Consider the following 23941-nt stretch of genomic DNA (forward strand, 5'->3'; position numbering starts at 1 on the left):
TGCATTACTGTGCCACATTTTCAGCAACAAGCTACTACTCAGGCTGAATATTCAGTATACAGTGTAGTGAAGAATATGTACAGAAAGAAATGCTTGACTTGAGCAACTCAAACATCAATCACTAGAACCAGATCAAGCCTCACAGTCACAGTTTGCTTACATACCTACACTACAGAGTAATGTTTCTGAAGGCAAAGGCTTCACTGAAAACCTGTTTGAACAAACACGATCATCATTTGCAAAACCCCTTTCCTTCCATCCTGCAGTCATCCAATGAGCCCCTCAGCAGCACCAGCAGGAACCCACGGCCACCCCAAGAGCCACTGGCTTTGCATGTTTCTTCTAAACTGCCTGCTTGTGCACAAAGCAATTCAGAGACCCTGAGGAAAAATAACAACCAGCCACGTTATTAGACATAAACAAAGAGACATACACAATGCCAACCCCCTGCCCAAAGAGAAACCATTCCTTTGCCAATGAAAATACTGTAATTATTCCTGCAGCACAAAGCCCACCGTTGGTTTCTCACCTCTCAAAATCAACCTTTAAAAAAGAAAATAGCAGCAAGTGTGACTAACCAAGCCCCACACACACCCCGTGATGAAAGCCCAGATAAGGCAGAGGAAATCCCTGTGCTTACAAATGCCAGATCAGCTCCTGGTTGGAGAGATCAGCCTCATCTCAAGGCTGAAAAAAACACTGTAACAAGCACTCAAGCTTCAGAGATAGTTTGACGCTCTGCCTTCTCTGTACATCACTCATAATCGATTCCTTTTAATAACAAAGGCAAAGACAAATGATTTCCAAGACTTGATTTTGAAGAACAAGGTGCAAGATTTTTCTATGCTTCATATTAAAGCTCTTCTACATAATATCATCGCCCTCTTCCACAACCACTTCATCAACTCCCTCCAGCCATTCAGCTCAAACAATTCAAGGTGTGCTGTGATCCCATGGATGACACATGCAAACTGTGCCACCTTTGGTGATTCCAGCAGCAGGTGCATCCCTGCCAGCTCCTCTCCACATCACAAAGCTACCACTGCTGTCCTGTCTCTGGATCTGGTCTTCTCTCCTCCTCTTTTAGCTAAGTGCCTCCACAGAGGTCACTGCAGGCCTTCTGAACTCCTTTTGCTGTAAACTATCAGCACTGCACCCTTCAGATCCAAAGATAACGTGCTCATACGCAACAAGCTCAAAAGTCTTAGGGGAGAAAAAAAACAAACAGTGCAGGAAATTCAGGGCATTCCTTCAATTTGGTTGGCACTTACTCAACCACCTTTACATCTGACCCAAAAATCTAACTGCAAGAACACTGTTATTTCCCACTAAGTAATTTCATCTAATTTCTGCAACTCCAGCACATCCACCAAGATGCCCCATCTCCGCACCTGAATCCTCACAACTGTGGCTCCAGGTAACGACTTTATCAATTATAAACCTTGAAAAAGTTACAGAATTCAAGTCAAAAAGCTTCTTAATTACTACCAGAATTCACATAAACAATTATTCTCCTTCCCTGCATCCCATAAGCCACACTGAGTACCGAGCAGACCTGGAGCTGATCCTACTGTACTTGAACTTAGCATTGGAGAATTAGTTCACGTGTGGCCAAAACTGGGATACTCTCATCAAATCAGACACAACTAGAAACCTGCAGCTTCAGGAAGGGAAAAGGTACAGATTCCTCTTCAAATTTCACAGCTCAACTGCTTAATGCACTCGGTCAAGTCAAAAAAGAATAGCACAACTGCATGGTGCTGCAGCACCTCCTGATATCTCCAAAGAGATAAAGTGTCTTCATTCCTCTGTTGGTGTGCTCACCTGCACGGCTGAAGTCAAACACAGAGTTCTCTGGAGCTGGATGTTTTCTGAAAGAACGGGTCATTAGCTGGCTCACCATTAGGATAATTAGACATTGAAATACACGCAGCAGGAAGAAAGGTGGGAGACGGTTGTAGATTTGAGAGCTCAACTTGCAGGAAGACCTAAATCACAGCTGCACTGGTGCAAGCAATTAGACCTTTAAGGCTTTTAAGTGCCCAGCATTGGCTCTTTGCTGGATTATTGGGGTGGGCTGGGAAACCTAAGTATCTTACATGGACTGTGTGATGCTGTCAAGTGTACTTGGCAGAAGGGACAGCAGTCCCAACCTAATGCCAACCTAACTTTGATCATTTGAGCCCAGGAAAGCAAAGGGACTCAATGCCTATATAACTGCAGGTGCTGAGCAGAGGAGAAGAGCTATGGGAGCGTATCTGTGATTCTAACCTAGCAAAAATCACATGGGAGCAGACTCCCAAGCAAAACAGCTGGATGCTACATACCTCCAGAACTGTTCATAGATATTAAACTGATAGAAACCACACACCCCAGCCACTTTTGAAACTCAAAGCCCAGCTGCCAGAACATCACTTCTGCTGAAGCCCATTTAACTGCCATTAGAAGCTGGCCCAATTCCTTCATCCTTTACCCACATCATTAGATGTATATACTTAACACACACATTTTCTGGCATCCAGGCTTGATCAGTCGTGGCAACACACATTCCCTCCAAATGGACCGGACAGCATTTCCAGATCTGGGCTGGGAGTGATTTGTTTTATATCAAGTCATTAACTTGCATTTATATACCTACAAGTGCATGACACTATTTGGCCATTTAGAGAGGGAGTGATTAAACACGCCTGGCTTTCCGAGCAATAGGTACGATAAGGTGCTCTCAGTACGGTGAGCCATTTAATGACACTGAAGTACTTCTCTAGTTCCAATGGGTTTTGCACAGTTGGAAGGTAAGACAGACAAAACAAAAGAATCAGGAATACTCAAGAACAGTGAATAAATTACACACTCAGCCCAAGAGCTTTGGATTGAATTATTCGTTGTCCTGATCAATGAAGGTACACTGTAGAGAAGGATTCTGTAAGGTTATGCTATACAACCTTACTCAGAAAACATGCTCTGAGAGCTACATGTGAGCAGGCCCTGCTAACTGCAAGTATTTGGGAGCCATCTATTTAATTTGCCTGGCTGCTGCCACTTGATCTGGTTAATGCTGAGCAGGAGGAGCAAAGCACTTGGTTTTGCTCCTCAGTTATTCTCAGGCTGCTCATGGGACATGCCCAGGGTTCACATTATCATCTCGATGGGCCAAAGGAGCATCTAATAAGAGTTTTAAAGTGTTCATCAACAGAGAAAAATTCAAGATTGCCATGCTGGACAGGCAGGAATAATCAGTGGCATAAATGCAAATGGTCAGCGAGGTGGCACTCCACAGAAGGGGGCTAGGGTTTATTAAGGAATGCAAGTTGAGCAGCCAACTGTTAGGAAGAAACAAACACCACTCTAGGGTGAACATCCAAAAACGCTGGATGGAAGGAGAGGGGAACAGGCTCCAGCTCGTGTCTTTGTGCTGCATCCAATGCAGAACAAGCCACAGAGCAGTGAGGGAGTAAGAGCAACCAGCAAGGAGATGGCGTAGGGGCTGAAGTCATGCAATTAAAAGGGTGGAGGAAAAAAAAAGTCTGTAATGTGTAAACTGGCAACATGGCATTCTCCAGGGGATGAGAAGGACTTACACTGCACTAAGGGAGATTTGAAAAGATTCTGCCTGCATCCTTCCCTCCTGCTGGGCTAGAATAAGCATCAAACTGCCTCAAGAAGTCGAGGTTAAACATAAAAGGTTGGAAGAACAGCTGTCAGCAATGTTTTGGTACAGCTCATCCCCTGCCCCACAGCAGGGTTCATTACAACCACTCCAAGGTCCTTTTCTACATCCAATGCTGCCAGCAGGTATGTGGCAACAGGGCCAATGCAGTTAGTACAGGTGCTGGAAAACTCACGGGTGATTTTTCACTGCCTGGTTTTAAGAGCATATATGTTCAGTAATGCATCCTCCTCCTGACTCCCACATCCACCTAACATCAAAATCTCAGGCTAACAGCACTTTCCAAAAGATATCATGGGGAAAAAAAAAAAAAATATATATATATATATATATATATATAGACTAGTTAACACAAACAAGTGATGCAACTGCCCCATACCATGTAATTGCAGAAGCTCATGTACAGGGCAGATATCTTCTGGTGCACGTAAACTCCTGAGCACCAAAATTTACAGCTTGCTTCCAGGCTAGCATAGTGGATACCTCACCTACATTATGCCCGATGCCTTTCACACCAAGCATTTTGCTTGCAGCCATAAGAAGGGCCTATTTCAGCATTTGCCTTGAACAGAGGTATTGTTTCATCCCAAGGAGCAGCCACCAACTTCAGGTCTTTGAAGACTTTGATTTTCAGACCAGAGCAGGTAACCATTAAGCAAGCTTGAGCTCCAGAGGATAAGCTGACATCTGAGTGCTGGCAAAAAGAAAAGTGTAATTAAGGTGTCCTCTTTGGAACCACAAAGCTTTTAAGCAGTTCAGCTTAGTTTTATGGAAGCATCATAGGTGTCTCCAACTGGATTTTCAGGAAGATCCCTTGAAGTCAGGCTGTGACTTCAAAATATCCAACCACGTTAGATGGGACAAAACCCTTTCAGTGCTATACACTACATGCACTTCACAAACACCTCGGCATTTCACAGACACCCTGTGCCCTTCTCCAGCTCTGGCTTCAAGGAAAGTAAAGTGCAGAAAAAGAACAAAACTTTTGATGAACTCTGAGCATTGGCAAGAGGAGAAACTAAACAGCATTGCTCCTTGATCATCAGCTCTGGGATCTGAGAATGCTGGCTGAGCTGCAAGACCAGAACACATCAGGTGCCCAACACACGGGGTAGAGGCTTGGGGAAAAGAAATGCCCTCCTACATCAAAGTTACCTGCACTAGAGCACCAGGGTAGAAGACAAGAGCAGTTCAGAACTACAGCCTCCAGCAGACAAAACCCTGAACCGGATTGCTGTAAATCTGACTGGAGAGAGGTGCCTGCAGCTGGAGGAGCTGCCAGCTGTCACTGAGCCAAAGTGGCAGCGGGAGACGCTCACAGCTACCGACTGAACGGCGGAAGAACCAGCAGAAAGTTTCCAGGAGCTGCTGGAAGAGAGAAGAAAGCTGCATGCAGCGGGCTTGGCTTACCCACAGTACACACAGACACAGATGGGTAAGCAGCTGATAAAAAACCACGTGCTGCAAAGCCCCCACGCCGTTGTCCCAGAGCCCAAGAGTACCGGAGCCAGTTTTGCTGTTGGCAGTCCAAATATCCAGAGATTTGATCCAAAGAGGATCTGATGCTGGACAACAGCTGCAAAGAGCTTTGAGCTGAGGAGCTTCAGCCTCAGCCTACAATTACAATACACAAGGATACAATATACCCATGCAGGATATCCCCAGATACCAGGATCTCAGCTTCTGCTCCAGCTATTTGTCACAGTAAAACATTTTTAAATCTGAGCAAGCTAGCAGCATTCTTTAAGCAAAAATGACAGATAGCAATCAGCTTTAGAGCTCCAAAGTGAGAACCTCTCTTCTCATTCCAATAACCAAGATAAACGTTTTATTCAAGGTTGTATTAACAGTCAGAAGTACACCTCCCTCTGTAAAGCAAGGCAATTCTGGCTGCTAGAGAATTTAAGCTCTCAATTAAAGGGAAATTCATATTAACGGTGGAAAACTCATTTATTCTGAACAGAAACCAAGTGCAAATTTTGTCCCTTGACTCTATACAACTGTGGAGCAAAGAGCAGAGAAGCTTATCAGAGCCCTGTGGATGTAAAAGCCCCCAATAGTCCACACAGTAGGCTGAGGGGCTGCAAAATAAGAGAGCAACAAACCCCATAACTTTCTGCTCAGGGTCGCTTTTCAGGTTTCCTTTTGCCTTGGGTGGGATATGAGCCTTGAGGTACAGCAGCTCTTCCTAAGGTCTGAGCAAGCAGGAGCCTAGAGCCAAATACTCACCTGCTACTCCAGTTCTTACAGCAGTACCTATCACACTGCTGGAACAGTACAGAAATACTCTGTGTACAGCACTCAAGATGCTTTGCTGTTGTCTTTCAACACGACCAGGACACGAACCTTTGGTTCACCTACATTTTCAACTTGCCTTGTAAAAAAAACCACAAAACAAAACATAAAACCAAACTCCTTTGGTTAGGAGAGAGCAAACATTTACTGCTCTCGGTCCAGAGGACTGACAAGTTTTTCTATGGGAAAATTGGGACAGCACTATGCAAAACAGTGGGGAAAAGTTAAGTTCTAAGAGCTGGAATGAGATCTTGGGTGCAAGACCTAAAGCCACCTGTCAAAGAAGGAAGTACTCCACACACTGTACAGGGTTTTACAGTTAACCAGGTTTTAATCATGTTGGAGTACTGATAAGCAGAAATGCCTCTGGTGTGCTTGCCTTCCTGCCCCTCCACGGTCCATTTCTCACTATTGCCTCCAGTGGTTTCCTTGGAAACACATGCAAGCCTAAATTGGATTGACATTCACTCAGTGGACAGATGGAGTTTTGAACAGCCTGAAATTCAAGGCCAACTCTCAGGATAAGTCACGATATCAGTGCAAAAACCACCCCTGAAGCCCTCCATACTTTGCAGAAAGCTCAACAATCACCTAATTATTTGGTAACAAGCCTTGAGGCAGAACCCCAGGCAAGGTCAGCAATTACTCACTGTACTTGAACAAAAGAAATATTTTTGTTTGGAGGGAAGCATTTCATATTTGTACAACACCAAGAACACAGAAAAGTTCTTCAGCTCGTTAGTGATTTCAGGCAGGACGAGTGTTGGAACTCACACTTAGGCTCAGCACAGACACAGTTCACAGGCAGCACTGTATGCTTGCACCAAGAACCAAGCTGAAGTGTACTCCTAACAACTGCTCTGGAGCAGATCTAATGCTCAGATACTGAGCTACAGTCTGTAAGCAAAAGTGCATCTTCCTTGCTGCTCAGCATCAAGAGGTGCAGGGTCTTAAAATCATACCTTTACAGAGGTCTCAGAACAGCTAGTAATTTATTGTGAAACAGTTATTCTCTGGCTCTTCTTCCACTACCTGAAAATAAAATGGATATTGGAACAAACGGAAATGACTTTTTTAATTTCTATTTTAAGGCTGACTAAACAGTGCTTCCCTAATTGGGCTGTTTGTCCTCTCCCAGCTTCGAAACGCTTTGCCTCTTTGCAACCAGAACACAAGAAAGATAGTAGAAATCCCCAGTAATAGCGTCCTAGATATCATCCTTTAAAGAAAGCACCTAAGAACAGGAGAAAAAATGATAGGGCTCTTGAGAGGGAGCAGGGGCACAGACATCCTGTCTGCACTGATACAAAGCTCCCCAATCTCCACAGCTCAGTACTGGGGGCTGCTTCTATTCACCACCTTCATCAGTGATCTCAATAAGGGGACTGAGTGCACCCTCACTAAGATGGGAGGGAGGGCTGATCTCCCAAAGGGTAGAAAGGCATTACAGAGGAACCTGGATAGACTGGACGGATGGACCAAGGTAAACTGTATGAGTTTCAAGAGGGCCAAGTGTCAGGTCCTGCATTTGATCACAACAACCCCAGGCACCCAAACAGGCTTCAGGAGGAATGGCTGGAAAGCTGCCTAATGGAAAGGGACCTTTATGTGCTGATGGACAGTCAGCTGCACATGAGCCAGCAGTGTGCCCAGGCGGCCAAGAAGGTCAATGGCATCCTGGCTTGTATCAGGAATGGTGTGGTGAGTAGGACTAGGTAAGTCATCCAGCCCCTGTACTCTGCACTGGTGTGGCCTCACCTTGAGTACTGTGCTCAGTTCTGGGCACCTCAGTACAGAAAAGACATTGAGGTGCTGGAGCAGGCCCAAAGAACGGCAACTAGGCTGGGGAAGGGCTTGCAGAATCTGCCCTATGGGGAGCGACTGAAGGAACTGGGGCTGTTCAATCTGGGGAAGAGGAGGCTGAGAGGAGACTTTATTGCTCTCTTCAAACACCTGAAAGGTGACTGCAGCGAGAGTGGAGTGGGTCTCTTTTTGCTGATGACAGGACGAGGGGAAACAGCCTCAAGTTGCACCAGGGGAGGTTTAGGTTGGATATCAGAACGAATTTCTTTACAGAAAGGGTGGTTAAGCATTGAAATGGGTTCCCCAGGGAGGTGGCTGAGTCACCACCCCTGGATGTGTTTATAAACTGTTTGGATGTGGTGCTCAGCGACTTGATTTAGTGGAGGGTTGTTAGAGTTAGGGGAGGATGGCTGGGTTGCAATTGGACTTGATGATCTTGAAGGTCTTTCCTCTGCTATCTTCCTCGCACTGGAGAGAGCCAAATCATCTCCAGCTTTGCTTTCCTGCGCTGATTCCGAGCTAGACAAAGAAACAAACTCAAACATGCTTCCTGCATATCTGTGTGTTGTTTTGCTAAATAAAAAATTAAAATTAAAAAAAGAAAAGATTGTGCTTCCCACGGCTGTCCCTCATCATCCTTCACTGTCCCTCCTGTTTATCAATACAATTATTGCTGTTTGCTTCCACACTGCACCTCCATCCTCCCTCTGCAGAGGGAGATGCATTAATACCCTCCTCCACAAATCCTTTTCCCTTCCACGCTGTTCCCAGATCAGCCAGAACACGCTCACTCCCCCGGCACGCTCAAATAACGCCGTCTCCCTCACCAAATCCCCTCCATTTTAGGGTCTCATTAAAAACATTTCCAGTTGAAAGAAGTTCCCCAGCAAAGGCTCTGCACTGAGCGGGACTCGAGCAGCACTGTGAGCACCGCGGTGCTGCTGCTCAGCCATGCTCCCTACCACAGTCCCTGCCCCTCCAGCCTGCAAAAGTCAGCTCCAGCCTCTCTCCTCCATGCATGCCCGCAGCTCCTTGGCTGCGGATGTAAGCCCAGGCTAGGTATTCAGCAGGCAAAGACACAAAGAGGACACGATAGAACGCTGTGCAGCATGAAGGCAGACGGGAGCGGGCTATTTTCAGTGCTTTGCACAGGCCACAGCCAGGAACAATAGAAGGCCGTGCGCGGTGCGGGGACAAGGCAGCGGTGCCCACGCTGCTCCGTGCTTCTCTGCAGCTGGGATTTTGTTTCGAGGATGATCGTTCAGGAGCTGGAATCGAGACGTCAGCAAAGCTGTCTGAGTCGAGTCAATTGAAAGGGAAGCACCTCCTTTTTATTTCTGAGAGCATCGTAAATAACTTGAAATATTGATACGCCAGCAGACACTAAAACACGAGATCTTTCATACAAACCAAGCCTGCCAAGCTGAGCAGGCTGCACACACTCAAAGCCAAGTGGGAGAAAGCCCTTAAAAAAAAACACAACTGCCTGAAGAACAATGGGTGCCAGAAAGCATTCCTGTGATACGGCTTACAAAGCAGGGGGGGAAATCGTTGTTTTCTTCTTTAGTCACACCTTTGTTCCAGAAAATCGGGACGCAAGGAACACAGCAACCTGCAGCTCTGAGGCAAAGCATCGCCTTATTCCCAAACGTGATGCAATTTAGCACAAATCCCACGACTCCGGGTGCCAAAAGCATCCCGACTCGGTCACGCCAAGCCCACCTGCTCTGCGTGCAATTCCCAACACGTGGCCTTGAGAGCAGCTATGCTGCCACACCACTCTGCTTCTGCAGGGGATAGAGATGGCCACGACATGTGCAAAGCCTCCCTGCCCTGCTCCCTCCATCACAGTGAGGCTGTTCCTCATCCCAGTGCTGCAGTCAGCACCTCATGAAATCCCCTACCGCAAGCTGGGACACTCAAAGCAGCCAAGGGAGAACTGTGAAAAGAACAGCTGGAAGCAGCCCTTAGCAGTAAGCAAAGCAAACATCTTAATGAAGATGCATCTGTAAGGCAGGGTTTTTAGAAGGTGGTAGAAGCAGCGCCCCTGCATGAGAAGCTTCAAGTGAGACCCGTGCTGTGCTCTCAGTGAGCTGACACACATTCCTTTCCTGTCTTAATAGGTGTTTATTTGCCATGCTCCGCTGCTAACAGTGTAGTTACACACACCAAGTGTGTTTGCTCAGAGCCACCAGACTCACAGCAAACTACACTGTGTGTTTTTACGGTTCTTTAACCGGCCAAGGAAGGACCAACCGTCCCCACTGCTGAACGCGGGCAAGCCCAGGTACTGCTTGCACACAGCAGGCAATGAGCACAAGCGTTCTGCCCTGTCTTCCATAGGGTTTTGCCTGCGTCACGAGAGAAGAAATAACATTTAACAGATTAATTAAACCCCAATTCCCAAATATTGACAGAAGTGAGAGAACAGGTGCAAAACGAATTCATCTTAAACCAGATTTGCATTTATTCTGCTTAATGATACCCTACGCTTCCACTTTCATGACAACATCACTCCCTCATTTCACACTGACATAACATTGCCTTCACCCCATTCTTTCAAGGGAAGATTCTTCACTTTCACAGAAACATTGCAATTTCCTACTTCATTTTGCTTTTCTTCTAGTAAACGCCAACAATGAAGTTTGGGCAGCAAGTGGATGAAAGCCTATAGCACTGCCTCAAACAGCCGTATTTCTTTCTGTCTTAAACAAATCCACCAGTCTTAGATCTAAGTACATCTTCCCTGTTTAAAGGATACCACTGTCCAGCACACAAGGCTGCAAGTGCAAAAACTTAAGAGGGTTTCACAACGGTCCCATTACAGATAATTCCTCCATTCAAGAGCAGCAATCTGGCCATGCATTTTAATACACACACACACACACACACACACACACCTTTTTCCCATTAAAAGCGTGCCTTTGGTGCACACAGAGACTGCTGCTGGATGGCTACTAACATTTCCAAAGGATCACCCTTTGCCCTGGAGGCTTGCAATTAATTGGGAAAGGCACGGCTCCCTGTGAGCACCAGTTAGAAAACTCTTCCCCTTCTTCCTTTTCTCCTCCTTCCAGACTTCGCATCTGGAAGTTACCCACGGCCCTCGACCTTCACCATTGGAGGAAATACTGAAGGTCAATATAAATCTGCAGGCACAAAACCAAACAAATCCAACACAGCTCATCAGTAACCTGCCTTCAGACGACACAAACACATCGGAAAGTGAAACAAAACAAAACAGACTGTCAGAAAGCCTTATGGGGCTGGGAGGATCCAGATTTCCTATTTCCCAGTTACCCAAACTGCTGTTTCATGTATTATTAACAACGCGATAGTTGTAACTTCATTAGCTCGGCTGCTTGGGCAGGAAGCAGTGGTTTGTTGCTGCCACGGGCTGCACTGCTGCAGTTAAATGATGAGGCACAAAAATCCACACCATTTGCACACCTGGGCACACCTCTGCAGCACCAGATTCACCTGCTTGAGTTCCCCAATATAATGGCCAAGGTGTTGCCGATGGTGCTAAGAAAGACAAAGCACAACCTCAAACTTAGTCAAAAGAACCCAGCAGCTTCTAAAACAACGGCATTTGGGCTACAAAAGTAAGGTTCCAACCGTTTTTACCCCTGAACACCACAGTTCTCAGTCCATTCGTGCCATGCAACCATCACTGTCAGCCCATACCAAAGGGAGCGCATCCAGGAAGGATCTTCCACTCCCCCAAAGTTATTTCACCCCACAAGTTTGGGGTTTTCCAGCTGGTTTGATACCCGGGAGCAAAAGTACACATCACCACAGACACAGCGGTTAGGAAACCCATGCTGCTGCTCCATCACTGCACTGAAATCATTAGGAAAACAAATAGAAATCAATGCTTAAGTTAAAAAATAATAATTGAAAGCACTGGTAAATCAGCCTAATGCACACTTCACAACCACGAGAGCTCCAGCTGAACTCAGGAAGGACTGAGGCAGCCCAGAGATGACACACACACACGAAGGATGGCTCAGGATGAACACGTTAGCAGGATATTCCTGGTAAAGCCACCGGCGGCACGCTGCTATTTCAACCACATCCACGTTTCAAAAGCATCAGTCCATCACGCCGGGCTGACGGGAAGCCTTCAGCTGAGAATCTAAAGACCCCAAAACCAAACACTCATCAGCAGGACCGAAAGGCTCCAGCCATTAATTGCAGCTAAGTGCTGAATGGATCGAGTATCCCAAAGCTCCCGACAATTCTGACTTCCAGGTGGGGGTGGGGGGTGTGTGTGTTAAAATCCAACCAAACCTCTTCCACAAGGAGAACGGGAAGGAAAAGGCAGCAATGAGAACAGACCCCAAACGTTGATATCTTTTTTTCCCCTCTTTCTTTCTTTCTTCCCCCCCCCTCAAGTTCTCAAAGCTTGGCCCGGTCACATGCGCTGGTCTCGTGGAAGCAGCTGGAAAAGAGGGAGCCAGCGAAGCCGCCTCCATTAGGAGCTCCGCTACACAAAAGAAGAGGAAACGGAGCAACGGGGTCCAACGGGGAGAGATGCGCAAAGGGGGCAAGTGCAGCGCAAAGAAGAAGGGGGTGAAGAGACGGGGATGTAAACCCAAACTCGGGCACGGCCCCTGAGCCGCCTGCACCGGGCAAAACGGGGAGAAGGTCTCACAAATCAAGGAGTCCGCAAGGATGCCAGCGGAGGGGGGGGATCAGCGCTGGGGTAATACAGAACGCGGCCGCCCGATGCCAACTTCTCCGTCGCACAGTCACGCAGGGCCGTTCCCCTGGACCCGCATCGGAGGACCCCACGCCGGCCGCTCTCCTCAGAGGGACCCGCGCGGGGACGTTCCCTTCAGGAACCGCTTCGCGGAGCCCCACGCGGGGCCGCTCCCCCTCCTCAGCGGGGCCGCCTCAGCGCCGACCGACGCGTTGCCGCCCCCCCTCCGGAGCCGCCCCCCCCGGCCTCGCCGCCTTTGTCCCGCCGAGCCCCAGGGGAGCGGCCCCGCCGCAGGCCCGGCCCCGCTCCCAACCGCCGCCCGCACCTGCCCGCCCGGGCCCGGCCCCCCCACCTGCCGCTTTCCACCCCCCCCCCGCCTCAAGTTCCCGGTGGCTCCGCGGCCCGGCACCTGCTCCCGCCTCACCGCGTGGGGACTCACCCCGGCTGGGGCGGGATCCAGCGGCGCCCGAACGCCGGGCTCCGCGCTGCTGCGTCAGCGCCGCCTCCTCCGCCGGCACCGGGATGGGGATGAGGCGCTCTCTCTTCCCCCGCCGCCGCCGCCCGCCCTCGCCGCAGGGCGTCGCGATCCGGCGCGGCCCGGGCGGGCGGCGCGCAGAGGCCGGGAGCGGGGCGGGGGCCGGAGGGAGGGGGGGGGGGCGGGGGCTGAGGGAAGGGAGAAGGGGGAGGTGGGTGAGGGAGGGAAGGAGGCGCCGCCGCCGCCGCCGCCGCTCGCCGCGAACTCCCCGCAAACCGCCCAGCCCCTCCGTCCTCCTTCCTGCTTCCTCGTCCGCAGCCAATCGCCGCCCGCCGCTCCGCCGCTCGCCTCGCCGCGGCGACCAATGGGAGGCCGGCCTTGCTCGCCGCCGTCGGCCAATCGCCGTGCGCGGCCCCGCCCCCCCGATCCCGTCCTCTCGGAGCGCCCCCCCCCCCTCCCCGTCGCCCCCCGCCTCGCCTCGAGGGAGCCCCGCACGGCTTCGCCCGCCCTTCGCCCCGCGGGTTCTGCCCCTCGGTAGAGCCTTCTGCCCGACACAGGGGCCCGCTGACGGTACCCGGGGGTCCGCTTTACACCAGCAGAGCTCGAGGGGCTCCCTGCGAGCCCCTGGACCCTCCGCTTTCCTCACACAGCCTCCCCGAGAGAGCGGCTGCAACGGGCGGTGTCCTGAGGAGAAGCCGCTCCCGCCCAGCCGCCACCCCTCGGGGCCGCTTTATTTCTCATTGTTTGTCCCTATTTATGTGCCGTACTCTGGAAAAGTTCTCCTTCGTAGGCTTAAATTACGGTGTGTTGGGGGTGCTAGAACGGCCAGTTGGTCAATATCTGGGTTCCTCCACAGGGGGCTTCCTCCATATTTTGACAAGGCTGGTTTAAAAACCCGCAGGTTTACCTGCCTCTGAATGCCTCCAAGAATGAGGCTTCTACAAGCATCCAGGGCAATGCAGGGTGAAAACGAGGGAGAATTCAGCTCTTGGGAGGCAATGACCAAATAACACTGCGGACAGCGTGGGGTTGGCAGCACTGATTTCATGTGTGGAAAGAAGGACCGGCACTTCTTCCCCTTGTTGAGTCCCACCTGATTGCGTATCAGTAAATCCTGTTGAACGCCGTGTTTCTGGAATGGAGAAGAGGAATCCCATCCACAGGGTCCGAGCTCTGCGTGGAAGCCCCAGGCGGCAAGTGTGTCACATCTGAGCATGATGTACAAATCAACCAGGAGCCTGCCTGAAACAAATAAGCAATCGTTGGTGATGCAGCGGAAAAGAACAGATCTGAAATAGCCCATACAGTCCTGGAAGGCAGCAAGGGAAAGCATGCATGCATTTAAGTGCATCTGCAGCTTCCTGTATGAGCAGATCTCCTGTTGGAAGGTAATGCACGCTCCTATAGGACTGAACAACGGGCTTCCCTAGCTCTTCAGGCAGCATTCAAATGGGAAACCATTCGTGCAAGGATTGATGAGGCCACCATCGCAGCATTATCTATTGAGAAGTTAGCAAACATTTTACATACTGAGCAGGACATCATGCGTGGAAAGACAGGGAGGTGTCCCCAGTTGCACTGAGGAGGCTGCCCTGGAAGTTATGGCCCATGTTTTACAGTGCAGCCACAGCCACTGTTGAATCACTCACTAAATGCTGCAGTAAAAGGTGCAGCCCCGTGTAGGACCACAGCCTGCTCCATCGACACAGCACCGCAGAATCATTCTTGCTCTCCATCACTTGCTCTAGGGGTTAACTTAAACAGAGGGAGACAACAAAATGCTCTTCTTTACCCCATTTTCCCTGCAGAGGTTGTCCCCTTTGGATGGGACTTCTGCGAGCTCCATTTAACACAACCAAGGATCGCCTCTTTCCTCAGAGCAGAGAGCTGCATCACGCTGCTCCCCCCTGTTGCTCACGTTGCTGCCAAACTGCCCTGTAGCAATTACATTCTGAGTAGAGTCCTTCCCTCTTCCTGGCCAACAGGAGGGCATCTAAAACACTGCTGATCAGCAGAGTGAGTTAAGTTTGAGTATCATAGAGAACATGCTCACACCAGTCGTTAGATGTGTTTGAGCAGCTTCAGAAATCAGCTTCCTTGGACTCTGTGAGCTAAACAGAGCCCAGCTTTTGGAGCAGGAAAATGACATTCTATGACATTCACAATATGGCTTCAGTAATTCAGCAGGGAAGCTCAGGAGGGTTTTGGCATAGAGACAAGGCCAGAGAGCCCCTTGGGGGACTGATGCATGAGGGCTGCCAAAAACCCATTCCTGCTTTGGGTGACCCACGGTGAGGCTGCAAGAAAATACAAGCATGATTCTAACAGGCTGCCTGGAGACAGAGCGCTCACCTGGGGTCTCCCAGGTACAAATAAAACATCAAGGCACATGAATGAACCTCACATTTTAATTAGTGGTTCCTCGTTACTCCCCAAGCCCATGCCTACCACCATGCTTAGTCTATGTTACATGTAGCTTAAGTTGAACTGTAATTCCTACAAATAAAACTACATCTTCCCAGTATTCACGAGGCAAACATTTGGTTAGAATTGATGCTGAAATTTAAAGATAAATAGAAGGAATTCATATATTTAACAGCTCATTTTCAGAGAAGGTGGAGGTGAAGCCACACTTCCAAGTGTCCAGAATAGGAGGACATGTTTAGAACGGGAGGCTGACAGAGGACTGTATCCTCCAGAGCCCTACCACAAGCATCACGCAAAGCCTTCTGCAGAGCTCCCTCCCTTCATAAAAACCCAGCTTGCTCTACAGTGGGGCCTTCCATCATTCCTTTCTCAAAGGGATGGGGGAGGAAAAAGTTTAAAGCTAATTGCTGATTGCAGAAAAGCACAGCCATGGGTCTGCTGTTCTTCAACCCATCAGCACGTGGAACAGATGAGACCTGGGTTGTTGTTCTTTTCCCTTTTTCTCATTAACTAGAAAACCAAATCACAAAAGCCCCAATGGGAGATATTCCTATCTCAACTTCTGGCTTGTTTTTTGGGGGGAAGGAACAACACTCAGGACTGCCAGACATGTCTGGTGGGCTATGGGGTTAACTAGAAGAAGATGTAAATCCCCACAGCTCCAGTACAATCCGGCAGGAATTAAGGGCCAGATTTTCTCTCATTGCACCCCTTGTCTCAACAGGTACCAATATGGAAGAGGCACAGAGAGACAAACCAGAGCAATAAGACAGCAGAAAGCTTCGCACAAATTAGCACCAGTGCCTGCAAAACACACGGCCGTGGATGGAAAACATCACGATGTAGGAGGCAGTTTGCAAACAGGCTGGGAGGCTTAGGCAACAAGGTGTACATCGGGTAAGTTCATACACTGAAAGCAGCAACTTGTGGCAGGCTGGAAGGTCCTGCACTGACTGGTTCCTCTGTCAGGCCTTAAGGAAGGAAGAGCAGAAGGACTGCCAGCTCTCACCTTTCCGGGTAGCACGGGATCCCCGAGGTCATGTCTTCACATGGCACCTGGCACGATGGGGCTGGGTTACAGATTCATCTCTAGCAAGGGAGACCTATTAATAAGAACTGAAAAAAAAACACAGTACTATGGACTAGCCTGAGAGAAGGCTTTTAGTTTCATTTAACAAAAAAGTGCAACCTCTGCTCCTTCAGCAAAATGTAACATGACATGCAGGTTTTCCAACCTCTGGTACTTGCTTAATCAGCTCTGCCCTCCCTGAAAGGAAACAGCCTAGGCTTACTCACATGCAGCTGCCCATTCTATTGCAGGCACTGCTCCCTGCCCTGGAAAAAACCACCCAGCTCCTCGGGCTGCTTTCTGTACCCAAGCAACTTAACCCTCTCTTCTCCCGCTCTGTGCTCTTTGCAGTTTTTCCAGGCGCCTCCTCAAATGAGCAGGCATCGAGTAACCAACCCCAGGTCAGGATTAGTGGAATTACCTCAGCCCACCCGATGCCTCCACATCAACAAAATGCTTGCGCTGCACCGACTGCAGCAGCAAAAGAGAAGGAGGAGTCTCTCTCTCCTTCCCCCTCCAGCCCTGACTCTGGGGCTAACCCAGCAAATACTAAAGGCCAAATTAATCCCTGGTGGGGCTCTATTGACTGACTTGGAATTATATTACACCAAAAAGTAAATTGGCTGTCAGTATTTAGGTGCGCAACATACCAGCTGTGGTTACATAAGCATTTTCCGCTGAGATTTCTGTTCAAACATCAGCTTTTGCTCATTACGAGCTGGGTGAAATATTTCCCCTTTTCCCTTGAAAGCAGGCAGGAGGGATTTGGGCTGAATAAGAGGGATCTGACTGCATGAAGTTGCCCTAGATGATCTCTTTACCTGCAAAAATGGCAAATGCAAAGCACTGTGCTTGAGACTGAGGGAAGCATCTGCGGGTTTTTAGCTTTACTGCTGTGAGGGTTTAATACACACACACACATATATATTGAGTTTTGAAAAAGTTTTGCCGCAGTTGGATCAGATGTTGTCTTCTACCAATAAACGGTGCCAGGGAACTCAGCACATGTGCACTGCAAAAGAAAGGGGGTTGTTATGCTATATTTCTTCTTTTGCCTTTCATCTTGAGACATCGCTGTGCTTTAGTGAGGAACATGTCGGTGCTGTGAGCCAAATGTATTGATGGGGATTTGAAAAAGAGAAAAGCAGAGGGACGATGAAATTTGCTTTTGAGATGAATGTAGTAGGGACCAGGAAATGAGGTTGGGTTGAATTAAAGGACAGGAGTAAGAGTTAAAAATGTACCTCAGCATTATCGTGGCCTGAAGTGAGGAGTAGGTGTGTGTGCTTAAGAATATTGCAAAATATGGATTAAAAGCGAGGGCTCAGCTTTATGAGCTGGATCATGGCAACACTAGTGAAAAATTCATATGCACGGGAAGAATAAAATGTTATGCCTCGCGTTCCCCGGGTAGCCATTATTTTATGAAGTGTGATTCACAAAAGCAGTGAGACTGGAGAAATGTGAACACAAAACACATGTCCCAAAAAGACATGATGGGAAAGCAAACAGTAATTATTGGACCATCTGCAAACGGCGAGTCTTGAGGATGGGGTAAGTCAGCAGGAACAAATACATCGCTATGTTTACAGCTCAAAACACTGACTTTTTTCCTCACACACAACTAATACAGGAAACCCAATCGAAATCCCGACGGCACAAGCTGAGGACAGCCTGCATTTCCATTGGAAACAGCTGCATCACCACTAGAAATTCAGCCTTTTTGTGTCCCCCAGGTGTAGTGAACTGATACCGATGCACGTCTGTGAACAGTGACATTCCTCAGTGCTGCTCCGGTGGCAGAGGGGACGTTTCTGCTTCTCCATTCTCCTGGGAGCTTCCATTAAGCCAGCCTGCCTTTGCTGGCCAGGCTGGCAGAGAGGTGAAGTCTTGTCTTGGGGGATGAAATGAGGAGTGGATGGTGTTGGCAGCTTTGTAAATCTGGGGATATAAGGATGGAACACAGCCCTGCCAAAAAGGTCTTGAGGGTCGTGGTGGATGGCAAGCCAGATATGAGCCAGCAACGTGCCCTCACGCACTGCCAGTATCCTGGGCTGTGTCAAAAGCAGAGTGGCTGGTAGGGCAAGGGAGGTGATCCTGTTTCTCTGCTCTGCTCTGGTCAGACCTCATCTGCGTCCAGATGTGGAGTCCTCAGCGCAGGAGAGATGTGGACCTGTTAAAGCATGTCCAAAGGAGAACCACAGAAATGATCCAAGGGATGGAGCACCTCTCCTCCAAGAACAAGCTGAGGGAGATGAGACTGTATGGCTTGGAGAAGGGAAGGCTCCAGGGAGACCTGGTCCTACGATCCCCGCTCCATCCTTCTGCCCTGACTTGCACCCATATCAGTCAGGGCCACATTCTCCAACCTGACACAAGTGTCGTCGCCTTTAAGGCTCATACCTCCAAAAATCATCTCAAATATTGCAGGATTTCCAGGAATTTGGGGACCTCTGCAGAAAAAGCCCTTCTGCTATCCTAATTTTCAGGTTCATTGAAAGATGCCATTGTACAGAGCCTCGTTAGCTTGTAGTGAATCCAGCTGCAGATGGCCAGAGCTGTGAACGAGTGCCCTAAGCAGACAAAATGCACACAAGGAGGAAGATAATGCCTCTCTAAATGGACTTTGCTCATTTCTTTCATCGGTCGTATCTTCATCTGAATTATTTATGATAATGCTTTGTAGTAGCATCTGTAGTGCATGTCGTGAAAACAGCAAAATCCAACTCACGTGAAGCATTGCTCTGTTCAAGTTTTGCAGAAAGGTGAAACCTGCCCACTTTGCAGGTTTCAAGGAGGTTTAGTAGCAAGTGGATTTAGGTGATTCCTCAGCAGCAAGAAGCAGCTCCCAGGGTTCATCCTCCTCTGCATCTATTTGCATGCATTGTTTGAAGCCATCTAAAAAGGAAGGAAGGAAAGGGAAGGGAGGAAGGGAGGAAGGGAGGAAGGGAGGAAGGGAGGAAGGGAGGAAGGGAGGAAGGGAGGAAGGGAGGAAGGGAGGAAGGGAGGAAGGGAGGAAGGAAGGAAGGAAGGAAGGAAGGAAGGAAGGAAGGAAGGAAGGAAGGAAGGAAGGAAGGAAGGAAGGAAGGAAGGAAGGAAGGAAGGAAGGAAGGAAGGAAGGAAGGAAGGAAGGAAGGAAGGAAGGAAGGAAGGAAGGAAGGAAATTCAGACAAAAAGCTTATTTTCCCCAAAGTCTAAAGTGCTACATTCACATGGTGCAGAAGCAGCTACGTTAAGAATCTGAAGCTGGGAGTGTTCATTCCAGCTTGAAGAAAACAGCCAGGAGTTTTGCACATTGTGACACTTACCTCACCAATACTGGTGCATCTGTTTAATCTGGGGACGATATTTTCCCAGCTTCCTCACTTTTGTGAGCTCCAGAGCACTGAGCATGAAGGGAATGCATTAATCATCTCCAGGTCGCTCTTTATTCGTGGATTAATTCATCAGGCTTTCAGAGTAAGGGTGTCTCAGGCTTGACGCATTGGTTGCAGTAGTCCAGGTGGGGTCTCATGAGAAAAGAGTAGAGGGGCAAAATCACCTTCCTCAACCTGCTGGTCACATTTCTATTGATAATCTTTGAAGTCCTTTCCAACCTTATCCATTCTGTGGTGATTCACTCCACCACTGCTGGTCTCCCATCACTCAGCCAACTTTACCCTGCATCCTCTGTACCAGATCCCAAAGCAGCACTGCACAGACACCTTCCTTCTGAATGCTGCCTTGGGTGTCATAAAAAGGCATCATTATTTTTGCTTATCACCTGTAGATCTACCATCTTCCACATTCTGCCATATCCCGTTGCTCAGGCTTGTGGAGCTGTTCCTTGAGCTTGTCCCCATTTCCCACTTGGGGTTTCAGTGCTGTGGTACCTGCCTCCCTGCTTTCCATAGGAAAAAGCCCAGAGTATCGCAGTGTACCTGGGTAGCTCAAACACATTTCTGAGCACATTTCTACTTCATTGAGAAACCTGAATTATCCCCAGTCCTGCTTGTCTGCTTTCATGCTATGAGGAAATATGATATGTGATGTAGGAAATATAATATGCTACTGGCAAAAGCCAGGACTGGGCACATCTAGATAAGCACTCAGACACTTGGGGCTCTGCCTGCTCTGTAACGAGTACCAGATTATTGTTTTAGTATGAAACAGGTGTTGTCAGATGTTTGTTTCCCTAAAAAATGACAATTCTGTGCAGCCTGAACCTCACTGAAAGGGGAAGTGTGAGCGGTGGCCGGGCTCATCTGTTTCAAAACTCACTTGGTTGTGTGAATCAGCACATCCACACCTTGTTCCTCTCACTGCTGCAAAAGAGAGGCGTCCCTGCAGGTCATCTCCAATGATGGCATTCATGAGATGCCCTTAGGAAAGCGCAGGGCTCACCTAGGAAGCTTACTTGTCTCACTTTTAAACAGATACAGATGTGGAAATAGGCCGGCATCGTTTAGCAATGACTTTACATACAACAAATAGGGAACAGAGGTTTTGCAGGCCATCTCTAAGGCTTTTGTAAGAAAAGAATCTCCATATAAAATGAAAATACAGCACGACAAAATCTGTACAGTTTAAAAATAGAGGGAAATGGTTTAGTGAGCCTTGTGGAGATGGGTTAGACTCGATGATCTTAGAGGCCTTTTCCAACTTTAATGATTCTGTGATTCTACATCAGGACGTGGTTTGGTGGACATGGTGGGGATGGGTACATGGTTGGACTTGATGATCATCATGGTTCTATGAAGGTTTTCCCTTTGTTGTGTACGTACAAGAACTGTAAAGAAAACACAGTCTGATCTCAGAGGTGAAATAAAGGAGGCTAAAAGGAGCAAAGCTAAGCACACCATCTGCAAACCTCTGCTTCACCCCACAGGTTGCAGGGATGGATCAGGGTGCAGCGCTGGACTTTGGAGCTCATGGGGATGCTGGGAACCACCATCCTGCCATGATGGGCACTGGGAAAGCAGCAAAAGAGTTAAGATAACAAGAGAGCAGAAAGTTTTATAGTGAGGCTTGGAGTTTAGCTGTACAAATCCTATTAGCATTAACATCAGCCGTGCAGCTAAATCCCTGCGTTCTGCACAGAAATTGAATCCCTGAGGGTCTGGCTTAAATCAACAAATACTACGAAAGGCAGAGCAGGGAGTGACATCCAGGTGCACGGGGAGTTTTGTCTGAGGACAGTGGCAGGGAGTAAATGAAGCAGAGTTTGTTTCTGTAATTGACCCCAGCAGGGATGAGCACCCAGCGTTTCACATGAGTCCTTCAGAAAGGCATTGGGCTTCACTTTGACATAACTTTCTCCCATTTTTCCCCACTACTCTTTTATTTTAGAGAGAGAGAGGAGGAAAAAAAAAGAAAAGTAAAGGTGGTGGTGAGGAATCCTTTTCCTCCAAGGCTTTGAAACACTTTGGCCTCAATATTGTTTTTTGCTTCCATTGCAAACGAAAAGAAATCATTGCAGCTCTTTTTCCTGGGCATTGGATATCTGGAATGGGAGGAGGAGAGCCGTAAAGCCAGGTCCCACCTCCCACTAGCTACGATCAGCTTCATGTCTTGCTCTGGGACCCTTCTCACCTCAACCATTACATGTTGGTGTGAACTTTAATTCACTAAGGCAGGTTTTTGTTGAACTCAAGACTGGAAAGTGGAGCTGAATGTGTCTTGGATAGAGAGCCACGAGCACCTGGCCATCAGTGGGATTTGTTATCACCAAAATTAAGCCAAGACAAGATGGTTTCTCAAAATGGAGCCAATGACCACAGATCGGGTGCAAGGGGCTGTGGGTAAGAGATACCTGAGATACAGACTGGCTGATACAGACTGGTTAGCACAAATTTTCTTGACCAGTATGGTCAGGAATTGCTTTCAGGAAGCTGTGCCATCCACTGTGGATGGACACATAGTTTGGCAAGCTCAAAAACAAAACCCCAACCATTAATACTCACCATAGAAATGTCAGCACCCACTGTGCTTAAGCAAGGTGAGTTATTAGTTCTGTTTGGATCCAGCCTTATATCCAAAGCCATTCATTCTGCTATTACCATTCATTATTCTCTCCGGTGTTCCCCTGGATGTTTGAACTGGGATCTGCCTAATCCTGCAAAGCCCAGCTTCACCTCATGCCAGAACATGGAACAGTCATAATTCCCATTTGCAGCCCTGCTGGCTGTTGCTATGGGAATGCTTGCAGTGTAATGGACTGAGCGATGCTGTGCCCCTGTGCGTGCAGGTAGCAGGTTTGGAGCTCAGAGCTTTCCCGGGTGTGAACACTGTGCTCTGATAATTAGCCAGGGAAGTTACAAGTCACCTTGCACAGCACCAGGGTTCTTCCTGAGCTAATTGGTGGAAAACTTGCTCAAAGCTGCCACTAGCGGCATAAAATCTAGATTTGCACAGGGAAATTCAGAGACAGGTGAATTTCCAAAGCTCAAACATGCAATGAAACGGCTGCCGACCACAGCCTCCTTCAAACCCCTGGACAGTGGCTGATTGCTTAGGCAGGATCACAGGAGCTCAGAGCACTTAATCATGCCCTTAGGTTCTTTATATTTGGCAAGAGCTGTAGGGCTCGACCTGCCCTTCTCCTCCCCTCACCACCAGCAGGTCAGAAATTGCCAGATCCTTTAGCATCAACACCACCAGACCCAAGGGCACTGCACACCCACTGCCAAATCCCCCTTTAATCGGTTGCCTCCTTCCTTGGCCAGCCCCAGCTATGTGCTGGATCACGGCTTTAATAGCTCCAAAGAGGAATTCCTAAAGCAAATATTTTCTTTCCAAAGCTCTGCTCATTAGCTATAAACACAGAGAAATGTATCACAGGCAGGTTCTGAAGAGGGCTGCAGCTCTGAGGAGAGATAAGAAAATTCACATAGAAACTTGCAATTTTAGTTCATTTTCTGAAGCGCTTACAGGAGAAATGAGTGTTGCAGTGCTGGAGGGGATGGGGCTGTTGCAGTGCGGGGCTTCCAGTCCATGTGGGCTCCAGCAGCACCATCCCAAAATAAAGTGGATTCCACCCTTGTGGGGTGGTCACGTATCAAGAAGCTGGAAAGAAAAGCAGAGGAGCTCGGCCAGTCTGTGGGGCTGATCTTGTTGTGCCTGGGGAGCCTGATGCTTGCAATGAACGTCAGGGTAGGGGTGAGCTGCAGGGAGGAAGCAAAGAGATGATGTGGGGAAGAAGCTTTGATGGGAGATGCTTACAACTTGGCCGGGTCATCCTCCAGGGTGCCGACTGCAATGTGTAACCACTGGATGTTAAAGAGCTTTTTAACTCCTCGGACAATGGCATAAAGGGAATTACTGTCTGGATCCCAAATCCAGCACCAAGCAGGCAAGAAGGAATAAAGCAAAGAACGAGAGGTGAATGAGGAATCATCCCATTTTGGATGGATGGGGTTGTCTCTCTGGCTGTTCAAACACCAGTGCTGTCCCTCGAGGATGTTCATCTCCATCCTGTAGGTACCAAGGCAGTAGTATCTCCATGCTGTGACAAAGAAAACA

General features: G+C 48.5%; 1 protein-coding gene across 3 annotated transcripts in view; it reads right to left on the reverse strand.

Moving 5' to 3' along the window:
* BAHD1 (bromo adjacent homology domain containing 1) overlaps nt 1-13043 on the reverse strand; it is a 33843-nt gene extending 20800 nt beyond the window's left edge. Inside the window, exon 1 of one of the 3 annotated variants that reach the window (XM_072338767.1) lies at nt 12910-13043. The gene's annotated coding sequence lies outside the window, so the exon portion shown is untranslated. Of the gene's footprint in view, nt 1-12894 lie in introns of all 3 variants that reach the window. The other 2 variants (XM_072338768.1, XM_072338769.1) reach the window with 2 other exon arrangements.
* Nucleotides 13044-23941: the final 10898 nt, after the last annotated feature.

The sequence above is a fragment of the Excalfactoria chinensis genome, chromosome 5 (assembly GCF_039878825.1).
Source record: "Excalfactoria chinensis isolate bCotChi1 chromosome 5, bCotChi1.hap2, whole genome shotgun sequence".
Taxonomy (NCBI): Eukaryota; Metazoa; Chordata; class Aves; order Galliformes; family Phasianidae; genus Excalfactoria; species Excalfactoria chinensis.